The 16618-nt window shown below is 32.5% G+C and overlaps 1 long non-coding RNA gene across 1 annotated transcript; it reads right to left on the bottom strand.

Moving 5' to 3' along the window:
- Window positions 1-1119: 1119 nt before the first annotated feature.
- On the bottom strand, window positions 1120-6742 carry LOC141447439 (uncharacterized). Its single transcript, XR_012454322.1, has 4 exons — window positions 3673-6742; window positions 3066-3204; window positions 2906-2947; window positions 1120-2559 (listed from the first exon to the last, which is right to left on the bottom strand). It is a non-coding gene; the product is annotated as an uncharacterized lncRNA (long non-coding RNA).
- Between the last annotated feature and the right edge of the window lie 9876 nt (window positions 6743-16618).

The following is a 16618-nucleotide window of genomic DNA, read 5'->3' as shown; positions in this document are numbered from 1 at the left end:
TACAACTAAAAACAAAGTTAAAAAAGACTAAAAATGATAAGAGGCAAATTAAAGTAATGTAAAATTAAAAATTCCCTTTACATTAAACAAAAAAATAAAATAAAGTATTAGTAGTACGCAAAAATGGCGTCGGAGAGCGTTAAAAAGCAGAAAAAGTTAAAAAATGTTGAGAAAATTGCATCAGAAAGACGTAAAACAAAAAAAAAGGGAAATTTAGTTCACATATTTGCCACCAGGTTGCAGCACTTACTAGACTTGTTTACTATGTAAACAAAATTTAGTTCACATGTTTGCCACCAGGTTGCAGCACTTACTAGACTTGTTTACTATGTAAACAAAATTTAGTTCACATGTTTGCCACCAGGTAGCACTGAAACTGTTTATATACTACGGTCAAACAAGATGTCTCCTCAGTACGACTGCAGAGTCGTACTCGTAAGGAGGGGGCTATGTCGCTCGTCACTCCAAAAATATCTAATTCTAGTCAATACACCTCTCTCCACATAAACAATCTTGATATGTCATGGGTAATGGTTATAGGAGATGCGTTCACCTCGACGGTCGGAAGGCAACTATTCGCCCCACCCGGCCCGGCCCGCGCCGCGAACTTTCTTATATACCCTCTAGATGGCGTCATATCACCATGACAACGGGCTCCCCCCCTACTTTTAGTTCCACCAGCTGTTACTAGATCGCTCGTGCTGTCTGTTTATCTCTCGTAGCCTTCCTTGCACACTCTCAAGACTTCGGCAGCCATTGTTGTAACCTTGCTATCTTCTTACACACTCCCAAGACTTTGGCAGCCATTGTTGTCATCTTGCTATCTTCTTACACACTCTCTAGACTTTGGCAGCCATTGTTGTAACCTTGTTTAATGCTTCTTACACACTCCCAAGACTCTGGCAGCCATTGTTGTGACCTTGCTATCTTCTTACACACTCTCTAGACTTTTTCAGCCATTGTTGTAACCTTCTTTAATGTTTCTTACACACTCCCAAGACTCTGGCAGCCATTTTTAACCTTTTTTTTATATTTTATTTTAATTTCCACGCAATTTCTTCATTTTTATTATTAATTTTTCATATTATTGAGAGATTAAAAGGGAAAATAAATACAATATTGTTATAATTAAATCGTTTATTATTTATTAATTATTGATACATTTTTTTACAATAAATTTTTATAAAATCTTTACAACCTCATATTTAACCACCACGTTGGTGACTCTTTAGACTTATATAGAACTTCCTTTCACCCATATTTAACCATGCTGGCGACTCACAAGACATGTATAGGACCACTTTACACCCACTTTAAACCACACTGGCGACTCACAAGACTTTTACAGGACTATCTTACACTTACATTTAACCATGTTGGTGACTCACAAGACTTATACAGGACCTCCTTTCACTCACATCTAACCATGTTCGTGACTCACAAGACTTACAAAGAGCTTCCTTACACACACTTTTAACCAAGTTGGTGACTCACAAGACTTATATTAAACTACTTTACACCCACTTTTAACCAAGTTGGTGACTCACAAGAGGACCACATTACAATCATATTTATCTTATTTTTTACCATGTAACTTGTATCCTATTTGTTAATTTTGTCAATATATATCTAAAAAAATTAGAAATATTTTATCATTCAAAGCGAAAACCTCGAAAAATAAATATGTAAACTTAGCAAAGGTTTCACTGTCTGTTTTTTATGTATTTTTTAAATTCTAAAGGAACAGGTGTGCTTGGAACGTAGAAAACGTTTCTTTTTTTTTGTATATATAGATTGATAAAAGTAAACAAATTAATAAATAAGTTACATGAGAAGCGGTAAAAAAATAAACTATTAGCGAGTGTAAGATAGTGCTGTATAAGTCTAGTAAGACGCAAAAAGGGTTAAATATGAGTGTAAGTTGAACCTATATAAGCCTAGGCCTAGTGAGTTTCTAACGTGGTTAAATATGAGTGTAAGATAAATCTACATATGTTTAGTGAGTCGTCAACATTCTTAAATTTAAGTGTAAATAGTTTTATATAAGTCTAGTGAGTCGTCAACTTGGTTAAATTTGAATGTAAAATTGTTCTATATAGGCCTAGTGAGTCGTCAACATGGTTTAATGTCAGGGTAAAAATGTTCTATATAAGCCTAGTGAGTGAGTCGTCAACATAGTTAAATATGAGTATGAGACACTTCTATATAAGTTTAGTTAGTCAGAACTTGCCACCAAGTAGCAGTGCTGTAACCTTCCTCTATATATACGGCAACAGCACAAATTCTCGTCAGTACGACTTGAGTAATGCAGGGAGGGTAGGTCGCTCTGTCTCCCCAAACATATGTTATCTAGTCCAGTCTAACATTCATCACCTCTCTCCCAAAGAATCATAAGTGAAGGAGATGTTGTCGCTTCGGCGGTTCATATCATTTTTAATAGATTCCTAACCAAATTTGGTGGAATATTCATGCTGGATTGATGTTTTACGTCTTTTTCACTTGGGCTTCAATTGTTGGACAGTTTTGCAGGCAGTACTCTGGAATCCCCAGTATTTAATCCTGAAAATTAACATTATTGTAATTAACATGTAATGAATTTCACCTAGCATAAGAAGCTATAGAAACACATCTGTAACAATTTATGTAGAAAAAAAGATTAAATAAAGACAAATGTAATTAAACTAAAGAATTTATTTATTTCTTTAAACCTAAATCTTTTCATTCAATGATAATGAAATATATTTCCAAAAAAGGCACATTCCTCGGGAAGAAAATTAATTTGATTGGAAAAATAAAATAACACAATCTACTAGTATTATGAAATTATTTTTTTGAAAATTTATTAAAAAACTATAATCTTGAATAAAAATAGTTCTATGTGATTGGAAAATTATGCAGAATTCACATGCATGTTTGATGTTGAATTTTTCAATTAAATTACTGCTACCTACAATCAACAAAAATTAAAATTTCTTTAAGATACAAAAGAAGAATAATTTGTATGAAAAAAGTTTTGGTTCTTGTTGTATCACTCCTAAAATAATAAATAATAAGATAAGACTTACCTGGATGCGAAAAAACTTCATATTAATAATGGTCGTGCTGCTGGAAGTACAGAAGGACCCTTAAATATTCATCTCTGGTAAAAACTGTTCTTAACGGAGCTGCAAGCTTACAAGCCGATTGATGTTAGCGCCGCATGAACTGAAAAAAATATTACATTAAACATGAGTAGGAGCATTCACGAATTCTCGTCACAACATATGTATTGAAATTTTCTTTAAATATAAAACTTTTCCTTAAACATAATAATGAAGTAATTCTATATTTTACATGTTAAATATTATAGAATTTAAGAGCTTCCTCAAAACAACAAAATAAAATCGGGAAAAAAGGATTTTCCTAGATACAGGATAAAAAGTTTGAGGTCATTATCAACGCGAATAGTAAGATCAATGCGAACAGAAGAGCATTTACTATTTTCCAAAAGATTTTTGATTGGAGAGATTGAATTCGTTGACAATTGGAAAGGTAGGAAGTACCCCAATGATTTTTGTATAACACTTGTAATTATTATTGGTGAGAAAAAGTATGAATGGTAACGAGTGCTTGGTGAATATTAAATTAAAAGTGAAAAATTAAAGGGACAAGTGACATAAATAAGCAAAATACCTTATGAAGCCGATACAAAAAGAAAGGTCTTGTTCACAAAACACTTGCTCCAGACTTCTCATTCTACTCCTGCTCGTAGGCACTACCCTCTTCATTCTTGTTAAGAAATAATCAAAAATCATTACCTAAGTAGGTTACTTAATATCATAAGGTTCCTTTTTATTAAATCTATATCTGTTGACTTAATGACTCCTCAGTTATACTATTAATGTAATATAATTAGTCGAATTTCATGTTCAGGTCTAACTCGTGCTACAAGCGAATTAAGCTTATCGTACTCATCTTCCTCGTCTTAGAATCTTGACTTGTGGTTTTCATTACTTCACTTCAATATTGAACTAACACTTCTCGAATCTTACTTTTTTATAGGTCTTCGTAAAGGCATAAGAATTTATTAGTCTTATGAAAATGACGTTACGTCCGCAGTGCGTAATAATATTTGTAATTTTGTCCGTAGTAGGACGTATTTTTATTATACCCCTTATCAGTTTCGGTCTTTCAACCATTTCAGAGGTAGAATAACCAGATTTGGGTAGGGATTGTAACTTCCCTGCTTTTCCCGAGCTGCACTACACTTTTTTACACGGCAGACTGAGTAAGGGAGGTTACGTGCTGTTATCCAAAATATTAACGAATTGTCAAACATTTGTAAAAATTATTAATTAAAATAATTGAATTCTAGTACACGATAAAAGGATTTTTTTTTGTTTTTTTAATTCTGTGCGAGTCATATTTTATAACTGAAAAGTTATAATGTATTTTATACGAGGGAGGCGCGAGAATTTAAGTTTAAAACACGGACATTGTTGCATTTTCACTTCGAAGTAATTATTTTTAAGTAAAATATGAATGGATATGCGATTCTAATCATTTAAAAAATGCGTAAAATCTTTAAAGGAAAACTTTTAATCAGCGAAGAACATGCAATATGCTAGTATATTCAAGCTTTGTGAATGGCTTTCTGTTTGCATATTTCTAATACTAACATTTCTATCCGTTGCAGAAACACTTCGGTTTTTATAAAACAGAAACCTTATGAAATTGGTTCATAAAGTATAAAATTTAATTAATTGAGAATGAACGATTCTACATTAAAATAATCAATGCGATATAATACATACAAATTCGAAGTTACGATTGTAAAATTAATGGAAAAATAGGTAATTCTGGCCTAGTTTGACTGGAATGATTAAGGTTTCTGCTTTATAGTATTGATAACTAAGGAAGTTACGATTGCAGAAATTATGGAAAAATGTTTTTCTTTATTATTTTGCTACCTTTCTCATTCTATTGTTTAAAACTAGAAGAGAATTTCTTATTTATCCCTCCATTTTTCAGACGTAACTTCAAACTTTGGGCTACCCTGAGTATACATTCCATGTCTGGCATAGTTATTACTTCATTGGAACTGAAATCTTAATCTTTCCAGTGAATTAAGGCGAGAATCCTTCCACACCACCTCTGGCTTATTTTGTAATTCACTGAAATTTAAAATCTCTATCTTTCCGGTTAACTAGACGAAAATTTCTCATTACTTTATCATTATCTCATTTACTTTTATCTTGCAATCGTACCTTCAGATTCCAAAGCCCCGCTTGAACAATCCACTTCATGCTTGAATTTAGAATTACTATTACAAAGCAATTGGAAAAATAAGTAATTGTTGTCTAGTTTTAAAGAAAAATATTTTATTTCAGCTTCAGTGCATTAATAACTAAGACAAAAATACATTATACAAACAGGTAAAACCGAATTTAAAGGTACGATGGCAAAATTAATAAAAACAAAAAAAATTCTCGTCTAGTTTAACTGGAGAAATTGAGATTTCTGCTTTATACATTTCATTACTAAGCCAGAGGTGGAATGTACACACAGGGTAGCCCAGAATTTGAAATTATGATTGCAAAATTAATAGCAAAATAAGGAGTTCTCATCTTGTTTGACTAGAACGATTGAGATTTCTACTTTATTGTATAAATAACAAAACCAAACTTTGGTTGTACACGAAGGGACGGCCGCATTTGAAGTTACGAGTACAAAATAAAATGAAAAAGAATGAATTCTCGTCTAGTTTGTTTGGATAGATTGAAATTTCTGCTTAATACATTTCATTATTAAGCAAGAGGTGAAATGTACACTCAGGGTAGCCCGAATGTGAAGTTACCACTCCAGAATTAATTAAAAAATTAGGAATTCTCGTTTAGAGTTTCCACAAGTATTAGGATTTCTGCTTCAGTGTGTTAATAGTTTGAAGTAAAAACAGTTGCGGAATTCCAAATTTCACTAAAATACTTATGTTTCCGTATTTGAAAGTTAATTTTAATACCAAGGGTAGATTATGTAAGCTAGATCAATCTATTTTGGGGAACAAGTAAGAAACACCATTGGAAAAAGTGGATCAGCAGCCATTCTGGGGACAATTTCTGCTATATTCAATACAATCAAAGATTGACCTTATTATTAACAATCAAATTCAGAAACAGCAGTATTCAGGCGAAATTAGCCAAGAACTTCAACTTTTTTCCAATCGTTTTTGCTTCTTACTGTTGAAAAAAGATAGTACCTACATTTACATTGTAACATCAGCCTTAATAGTAAATATCTAATACGAAACAGGAGTTTTCGAGGAAATTAGAAGACGATTTCCACTTTTTCCAATGGCTTTTATTTCTTGTTTTGCAAAATAGAACAAGCTAATTCGCATAATCTTGCAATGGCTTATCAAACATGGAAAAAGATGGATTCATGTGAAATAAAGAAATAAATTCAACATTTTCTAATGGATTATACTCGTACTTTATATTTTTCAAAATAGATCGATCCTTCATTCGTAATTTAGCATTGACTTTATTATTAACTAACATATACGAAACCGCCACATTCAAGTGAAATTACGAAACCATTTCCACTATTTCCAGTAGTTTTTACTTCTTGATTTTATCGTTTTATCGTTAATGAAAATCTTTGTATTTATAAAGTATAATTAAATTTGGAAAAATTTTAGTGAAAGCTATTTTTAAGCTTTGAAAAGTGTACTGTCTCTGTTAGCCTACACCCGGGAGTAGTTGCCCGGGGAGCACCTCGAGGAGGTAGAGATCAGTTTTCGCTCCCCAAAGAACGCCTTTCTACCCACATCCGCATTCTAGTTGGTCATTTAAGCAGGCATAGGGATACGTTGAACTCCATACAATGGAGCTTGTAAAAATGGTCTGGGAAAAAATTGGGGGAAAAGGGAATAGGGTAGATCAATCGTTTAGTGATTGAGGGATATACGGGGAGCTGTCTGCATAGACCAGTGACTAGAATGACGTAAACCTAGATTTCTAGGTTTTATATAGAATGGGGCAATTAGGGAAATAGAGGGATTATTAGAAAGGCGTTCGGAAAAAAAGGGTTTTAGGACTGGTGGGTAATTGGGCTTACAAAAAGATACAGACTTGAAGAAAACAAAGTCTGCAAAACCAACAAAGAAAACGAAATTCAAGAAAGAACAAGAAGACGATTAACAAGTGAAACCCCCGCCTGAAATTAAACAAATCAACCAAGAGCTTTTAAAACAATGAAACGTGTAATGTATAAAATCGGAGATAGTGTTTTTTGTCACGAAATGTTGTCCAGGATGTTTATCCGAGATAAATCTAACACAATAATTAATTGGTCGGTATATTTGATTCACATTTAGTCTTAAAAAACCGAGTAAAAACATTGTTAGTGGCCACTAAAATGTTTTAAATAATTATAATTCCAAGTATTCATTTAGGTGATTAGTGAAATGATTTAGTTTTTTCATGCACTATTATCATGCTATTAGTTACACCATATTAATTCAAAATGAAAATGTAAAATAAGTGGAATTATAATTAACATTGAAGCGAAAGATTGTACTAGAAAATTTGTAAAAGTAAGTGAATCAATTATTAATAATAGAACTCCTAAAGATTTTCGACTCACTGCAAAGCTATTAATGTAGAAACATTAAGACTGCTATCAATAATAACGAGAAAAGATGTACTACTTTTAGACGAATTTGAAATGAAACCATCCCGACAAGTTTCTCAGTAACCAGCGTACGCAATCAACCTGTTCAGCCGTTTTCTTCTTCCAATCAATGTCACTCTTTTACCTAAATACAACCTTCTTTTTAAGATTAAAACGAAGATTAATTAATAAAAATATATTGCCAGGAAATATACTCTGTCTGTTCCAAAAGAAAAAAAGCCATTTAAATGCACCAATAATGCTAAGTGTAGAAAAATAAATACAAGTGAAATTTAAACATATACCAATACTTCAAGAGCACTTCAACAGTCTGCAAAACAAAATTGAAGTGTTCACTAAAATTAGTTTAAGTTTTGTATTTATGAGATGTCGTGCACAGAAATTACTATTATAGTCAGTATGTAACTAAATAAACTATTTGTTCCAAACAAACTACTTTGAGATCCACTTCTGAAGTTCCAAAAATATGGTTTTCTACTGAGCTGAAGGACGTACACTTCACTAAGTTAAAACTAAGCTACCTTCTAAACTATTTACATCAGGCATCCATTGAAATTCTTAAGACATGGTTCTTTTAATGTTGCAGGGTCTTACTGTCCAACTTACAACTAAGCTTAACCTAACTTATAAACTAGATACTTTAGCCATCCATTGAAATTACTAAGATATGGTTTCTTCTTATATGGCAGGGGCTCACTTGCCCAAATTACAACTAAGCTTAACCTAACTTACAAACTAGATACTTTAGCCATCCATTGAAATTCCTAAGATATGGTTTCTTCTTATATGTCAAGGGCTCACTTGCCCAACTTACAACTAAGCTTAACCTAACTTACAAACTAGATACTTTAGCCATCCATTGAATGCCTTTGATATGGTTTCTTCTTATATGGCAGGGACACACTTGCCCAACTTACAACTAAGCTTAACCTAATTACAAACTAGATACTTTAGCCATCCATTGAAATTCCTAAGATATGGTTTCTTCTTATATGACAGGGGCTCGCTTGCCCAACTTACAACTAAGCATAACCTAACTTACAAACTAGATACTTTAGCCATCCATTGAAATTCCTAAGATATGGTTTCTTCTTATATGGCAGGGGCTCACTTGCCCAACTTACAATTAAGCTTAACCTAACTTACAAACTAGATACTTTAGCGATCCACTGAAATTCCTAAGAAATGGTTTCTTCTTATATGGCCGGGGCTCACTTGGCCAACTTACAACTAAGCTTAACCTAACTTATAAACTAGATACTTTAGCCATCCATTGAAATTCTTAAGATATGGTTTCTTCTTATATGGCAGGGACACACTTGCCCAACTTACAACTAAGCTTAACCTAACTTACAAACTAGATACTTTAGCCATCCATTGAAATTCCTAAGATATGGTTTCTTCTTATATGGCAGGGGCTCTCTTGCCCAACTTACAATTAAGCTTAACCTAACTTACAAACTAGATACTTTAGCGATCCACTGAAATTCCATTGATATGGTTTCTTCTTATATGGCAGGTACACACTTGCCCAACTTACAACTAAGCTTAACCTAACTTACAAACTAGATACTTTAGCCATCCATTGAATGCCTTTGATATGGTTTATTCTTATATGGCAGGGGCTCTCTTGCCCAACTTACAACTAAGCTTAACCTAACTTGCAAACTAGATACTTTAGCCATCCATTGAAATTCCTAAGATATGGTTTCTTCTTATATGGCAGGGGCTCACTTGCCCAACTTACAATTAAGCTTAACCTAACTTACAAACTAGATACTTTAGCCATCCATTGAAATTCCTAAGATATGGTTTCTTCTTATATGGCAGGGGCTCACTTGCCCAACTTACAACTAAGCTTAACCTAACTTATAAACTAGATACTTTAGCCATCCATTGAAATTCCTAATATATGGTTTCTTCTTATATGGCAGGGGCTCACTTGCCCAACTTAGAACTAAACCATCTTATAAACTAATCACTAAGGCATCTGTTGAGGTTCTTTAGATAGGGTTCCTTCTAATGTGGAAGGTGCATACTGCCCAACTAACAACTATGCTTACTAACAACTATTTACTATCTAAATAAGCTAACCGCAGATGATGTGAATAAAAAAAAAATCATTGAATTAATATCGCGTACAAGAGTATAAGGTTAAATTATTCTATTCCCATACAAACTAATCACGTATGGCTTTTATTAATATTCCAAAGATATGGGTTTCGTCTAACATGGAGGGTGTATTTCGCCCGACTTACAGCTAACTTTACTTACTAACTACTAATCAATCACCTTTGGCAGCCATTGAGAATTTTAAGATTTTGCTTTCGTCTGAATTTGAGGGTGCATACGGTTTACTTCTAAATTACTTAATTACTTGCAAGAGATGTGAACACCAATAGGTTAAGTCTTAAGATGTAATCGCGAACTTTAAAAGCTTAATCTAAACCATTACTTGATAAACTAAACACCTATCGCATCCTGTGATATTTCGTAAAATGTGAATTTGGTTAGGCAACCTTTGCGATTCTAAGGATATTACATTCGTCAGACATAAAGGGTTCATTTCTCCTGTCTTGTAGCCAAGTTAACTTAGAACAGATTTCAGCTGGCACCCATTGGGATTCCAATCATATAGCTTTCTTCTGTCATGATAGCTAAAAATTCCTCATCTTATAACTAAATAAACTTAAAAACTAATGATTATTCTATTCTAATTTTTGCTAGGCTGGAGTTTCATAAGACGTAGATTTACGTAATGCGGTGGTTTGGATTAGTTCCATGCTCTAGCTGCATAGCAGAAATAACAGCCTACAAAGAATCTACGAACCAAGAACATCAAAGAATCATAAAAAAGAGGTTTCAGCTTTACTTCCATTTACTATCTCCGTTACAAAAGTAACAAACTTTAAAGATACAATTAATTTACAATGGACCATTTTTGTCTGAAGAACAGCTATCGAGAATTCACTTAGAACACAAACCAAGCAAAACGAAGCTCTTTGTTCGCCTAACAATCTACTCAGATTTCGCAGATCAAGGTCAAAGTAAACACAAAAATTAAAGAAGTACATGAGCTTCTAAATATTTGATTACTAATACGTTTAAAATTTACATTAACCCTAAAAACAAAAATACTTTTATTTAACTTCACACGTTTCGAATCTATAAAAAGGATTTCATCTATTTAGAGTTTAACCCCTATGGATTGTTAATCTACTGCAGCGAAAACAAGTCCATGAACATTAAACTCTCAACAGAAAGAAAAACTACCCCAAAACATTAAATTCAAAACGTTGAACGTATTAAATAAAAGCACATTTTTTGAAATTTTATAGAATTTTAATTCTACATAAATGTTGAACCAAAATTATAATATACACATAAAACCGTACAAATAGACTGAAGCACACAATAAGAAGTAAGACAAGCAATTTCACTAAATTAGAACTCCTACATGCTCTGCGCCCAGTTCTGCTTGGCACATTAATAACAGTAAATTAATTGTTTGGCGACATATGTCGTATATAAATGTTCTAGAGATCACATACTATCGAAGTACACCGGCAACCTATTTAGTTCCGTTTGCCACACCGTATTACTTCTCAAACACGCTCCGCGCCGAATAATCTTTTAAACTCTTTAAAGTAAAATAGTAACTCGGACGGTGGATATTTAATACCGAATGTTTTGACGTTCACGGATTATCACACGGATATCCGATTTTATCGTTCCATAGAAGACCCGCTAATACAAATCGCACCGTTTTATTTTATATTAGCCCGGATATAAGTAGTATGGTACCATACTTTTAAAATATATCGTATTAGTAGTGAACTCTAGAAGAATTAAGTGTCACATTTAAGCTAGCAATTGTTTTTTTATTAACGTGCAAAGGAGCGTAAGGTGCAGATAGTTTTAGAGGAATAAAAGAGTAAAATTGAATGTCTGGAAATTAGCTTCAAATTCACTTATCTTCTATTCGAAGTTGGGGTAGGAGCTAGTTTTATACAGGTTAGTAACATAATGTAAGAGGAGTAAGAATTTTAAACAAATTAGGTTAGTTATCTATTAAAACTGCATCTCACTACACCTGACCTTTTTCAATGGATGTAAACTGGTATGATGGCCTTTAAATGTGCTTAAAACTATACCTACTTCTATAACTAATTCGTTAAAACTATAACTACTTCTATTACGAATTCTTAAAACTATACCTAACTAATTCTTAATTCTATCGCTACTCTAAAACTAATGCTATACTTAAACAAAACTACAACTAAAAATGTAACTAAAACTAGTGCCATCTATCAGTTTTTATTGTCACTTATGATATAGTCAGTTTCAATTCTTACTTCCTAATACATAAGGGAAAGATTCACTAAGAAAAGTTTAATCAAGTATTAACTTGTAACTTTACAAAATTCTAACGTGTGTCAATATTGATGAGATTCAGGAGGAATAAATGCCTAAATAATTAACAGTCTGTGCCATGAGACCAATAATAAAATACATAAATGCTAATGATAAATGTAGAGGGTCAATACTAATAAGAACAGAGTTTACAAATCTGTTTTCCAAAATATTTAATGATGAGCAGCAGTGATTATAATTCAATTGAGATTAATAATCGACTGGGTATGGAACACTAGGAAAGAATTGTTTTTATAAAGTCCATGTGAATCATTTTTTGGAGTATCAATTCAACTTATAGCACTCAAAGCAAATGCGAGATTATACAAACTACAATAGATCCAATAAACATTTTCGTAAAAAAAAAGAAACTAAGATTTTGCAACAACGAAAGGACCAATTTCAACCAACACCAAATTGATTAGAACAAATTCTTTTCTCCATTGTCCGCTGAGCCATCTACCATTACATCCAAAATATTTCGAGGACTTCCATTCCATTCCTTCATCCATATCCACTTTGCTCATCCATAACGTCATTCCAGACTCATTAAAACTAATTCTTAAAACTAAGTTTTTTTTTTTTTTTTACCTGGATGTGAATGTTAAAAACATATGTCCCATACGTAAACATATTGTAGAATTAGATTCCTTTTTCTATTTATCCATCTCATGTGTGACATCAAAGTTGGTACATATGCGAATCATATAACTTCGTATTATATTACACCGTTTTCACATCACAGCTTCTGGTTTATACTTACTTAAGAGTTAGTAAACTAACTAATTTAACTACGTTTGAAAGATTTTTGGTGTTCACATCATCTCATGAAGATTATAACTATCTTATTGAACTAACTTAATAACTAAATTACGTTTGAAAACATATTGGTTTCCACATCACTGCATCAGAATTATAACTATTATTTAAATCTAACCAACTTAATTACTGAACGATGTTTGGTTTCCTCATCACAGCATTAGAGCTTGCGTTTTCTAAAAACTAGCTTATAACTAACTATTGATTAAATTATGGGTTTTTTCCACATCTCAGCTTAAGTCTAGCGTTTCTTATAACTAACTTATTAATAATAAGCATTTAAGTGGCATTTGGCTTCCTTATCGCAACATGGAATTAGCGTTTCTTTAACTTATCTTATAACTAATTAACAACTAAACAATAATTTGTCCCCAGAATAATTTAAGCTTTTTTCTAAAATTAACTTATGTTAACAAAATGTTTTTGTTTTCACATCACTGCATCACACTTATTGCTGCTACAAATTTACAAAATTAATTAATTTAAAACTATGTTTGACTGCCACATCACTGTGTGTCAGGGTTTGGCACACTTCTATAGCTTCTTATTTATTTAATTTGTATTAACCATTTTTGGCTTCCATATCACAGCTGCTTTGCCCTTCGTCAAAACTTAATGTCATACTGGTGCTTAATATCAAGAGGATTAGGGAGAAAAATAGTAAGAGATATCTTTCTTTATAATACAACGTACAAACTTAAAGTCTCTTAAAACTAACTTAACTGAACAAAGTTTGTTTTCCTCAACACCTCTTGGGATTAGCGTTACTTAAAACTAACTTATAACTAAGTAGCATTTAAATTTTTTGGTTTCCTCATCAAAGTTTGATTCTACATCTTCATTATCATTGGATGTTTTTCATTATCCTTGATCTTAATAATTATCTTAACTATACTTAAAACTAATTGTTTGGAACATGAATAGTTTAATTTGTTAGGTAAACTATAAAGTTATTTCAGTGTAACGTCACTAAATAAACTACACTTAAACTAACAAAAGGCCTTCTTTAATTCTGTCAGGTCAGAATGTTTATTCTGCTATGAAGTATCGCTATGTATATATTTTTCTGTTTATCACTTTTACTTGTTTTTGTAAATAAACCATTATTGATTTAAGAAGGACCCTGATTCCTAGATTAGTACAGAAATTGTATATTTAGCTGGCAATGAATTTTTCGCTAGTTAATTTGTTTTGATCATAAAAGGAAAAAGGCAAATTTAAGCGAAAAGAAGATATCAATACAGAAAAAAATTAAACACGCTTGCTGTAGAAATAACTTGACGAAATATTATTAGTTTTATTTCAAGTTCGAACTGGAGTAGTTCAGGTCTATTTTTTTTAGCTATTTTTCTTATATAACACATTCATATTCTACAACTCTTTTAAAACTGTCTCAGTTTTTAATTTGTAATCATTTCGCTTATCGTTTATGAATATATTTCTATTTATAAAGTTTAATTAAATTTGGAAAAAATTTAAATTGAAGCTTCATTTGAGCTTTAAAAAATGTACTGTCTCTGTTAGCCTACTCCCGGGAGTAGTTGCCCGGGGAGCACCTCGAGGAGGTAGAGATCAGTTTTCGCTCCCCAAAGAACGCCTTTCTACCCACATCCGCATTCTAGTTGGTCATTTAAGCAGGTTTAGGGATACGTAGAACTCCATACAATGGAGCTTGTAAAAATGGTCTGGGAAAAAATTGGGGGAAAAGAGAATAGGGTAGATCAATCGTTTAGTGATTGAGGGATATACGGGGAGACCTGTCTGCATAGACCAGTGACTAGAATGACGTAAACCTAGATTTCTAGGTTATATATAGGATGGGGCAATTAGGGAAATAAGGGGATAATTAGAAATGCGTTCGGAAAGAAAGGGGTTTTTGGACTGGTGGGTAATTGGGCTTACAAAAAGATACAGACTTGAAGAAAACAAAGTCTGCAAAACCAACAAAGAAAACGAAATTCAACAAACAAGAAGAAGACAAATTAACAACAAAAACCCCAGTCTGAAACTAAACAAATCTACCAACAAACAACAAATTAAAAAAAAAATGAAACGTGTAAAGGGTAAAATCGGAGCTAGTGTTTTTTTTGCCACGAAGTGTTGTGCAGAATGTGTATCTAAAATAAATCTACTAAAATAATTAATTAGTCTGTGTAAATTGATTCACAGTTGCCCATAAAAAACCGAGTAAAAACATTGTTAGTGGCCACTAAAATGTTTTAAATAATTATAATTCCAAGTATTCATTTAGGTGAGTAGTGAACATGCAATTAGTGAAACGACTTAATTTTTCATGCATTATTATCATGCTTTTAGTTACACCATATTAATTAAATATGAATATGTAAAATATGTGGAATTATAATTATTATTAAAATGCAAGATTACAATCGAAATTTGTAAAAGTAATTGAATCAATTATTAAAAATAAAAGTCTTAAAAATTTCCGACTGACTGCAAAGCTATTAATGTAGAAACAATAAGACTGCTTTGAGAATCCTATCAATAATAACGAGAAAAGATCTCCTACCCTTAGACGAATTTGAAATGAAACCATCCCGACAAGTTTCTCAGAAACCAGAGTACGCTTTCAACCGGTTCGACCGTTTTCTTCTTCCAATCAATGTCACTCTTTTACCTAAATACAAATTGTGTTCACTTAAATCAGTTTAAGTTGTGTATTTATTAGATGACCTGCACTGAAATTACTATTATAGTCAGTACGTAACTAAATAAACTATTTGTTCCACACAATTTCCTTAAAATACTACTTATCAACTACTTTCAGATTCACTACTGAGGTTCCAAAGATATGGTTTTATTCTGAGCTGAAGAACGGACACTTCCTGAGTTAAAACTAAGCTGCCTTCTAAACTAATTGTATCAGGCATCCATTGAAATTCCTTAGATATGGTTTCTTTTTATATGGCAGGGGCACACTTGCCCAACTTACAACTAAGCTTAACCTAACTTACAAACTAGATAATTAAGTCATCCATTGAAATTCCTTTGATATGGTTTCTTCTTATATGGCAGGGGCACACTTGTCCAACTTACAACTAAGCTTAACCTAACTTACAAACTAGATAATTAAGTCATCCATTGAAATTCCTAAGATAGCTTCTTCTTATATGGCAGGGGCCCACTTGCCCAACTTACAACTAAGCTTAACCTAACTTACAAACTAGATACTTTAGTCATCCATTGAAATTCCTATATGGTTTCTTCTTATATGGCAGAGGCACACTTGCCCAACTTACAACTAAGCTTAACCTAACTTACAAACTAGATACATTAGCCATCCATTGAAATTCCTTTGATATGTTTTCTTCTTATATGGCAGGGGCATACTGCCCAACTTACAACTAAACTTAACCAAACTTACAAACTAAATACTTTAGCCATCCATTGAAATTCCTAAGATAGCTTCTTCTTATATAGAAAGGGCACACTTGCCCAACTTACAACTAAGCTTAACCTAACTTACAAACTAGATAATTAAGTCATCCATTGAAATTCCTGAGATGTGGTTTCTTCTGATATGGCAGGGGCATACTGCCCAACTTACAACTAAGCTTAACCTAACTTATAAACTAGATAATTAAGTCATCCATTGAAATTCCTTTGATATGGTTTCTTCTTATATGGCAGGGGCATACTGCCCAACTTACAGCTAAACTTAACCAAACTTACAAACTAGATACTTTAGCCATCA

Source organism: Rhodnius prolixus, unplaced genomic scaffold (assembly GCF_049639745.1).
Source record: "Rhodnius prolixus isolate KJV_2025 unplaced genomic scaffold, Rpr scaffold_7, whole genome shotgun sequence".
NCBI classification, from domain to species: Eukaryota; Metazoa; Arthropoda; class Insecta; order Hemiptera; family Reduviidae; genus Rhodnius; species Rhodnius prolixus.
The sequence above is the reverse complement of the archived record's forward strand: the minus strand, read 5'-3'. Positions and strand labels throughout refer to the sequence as shown.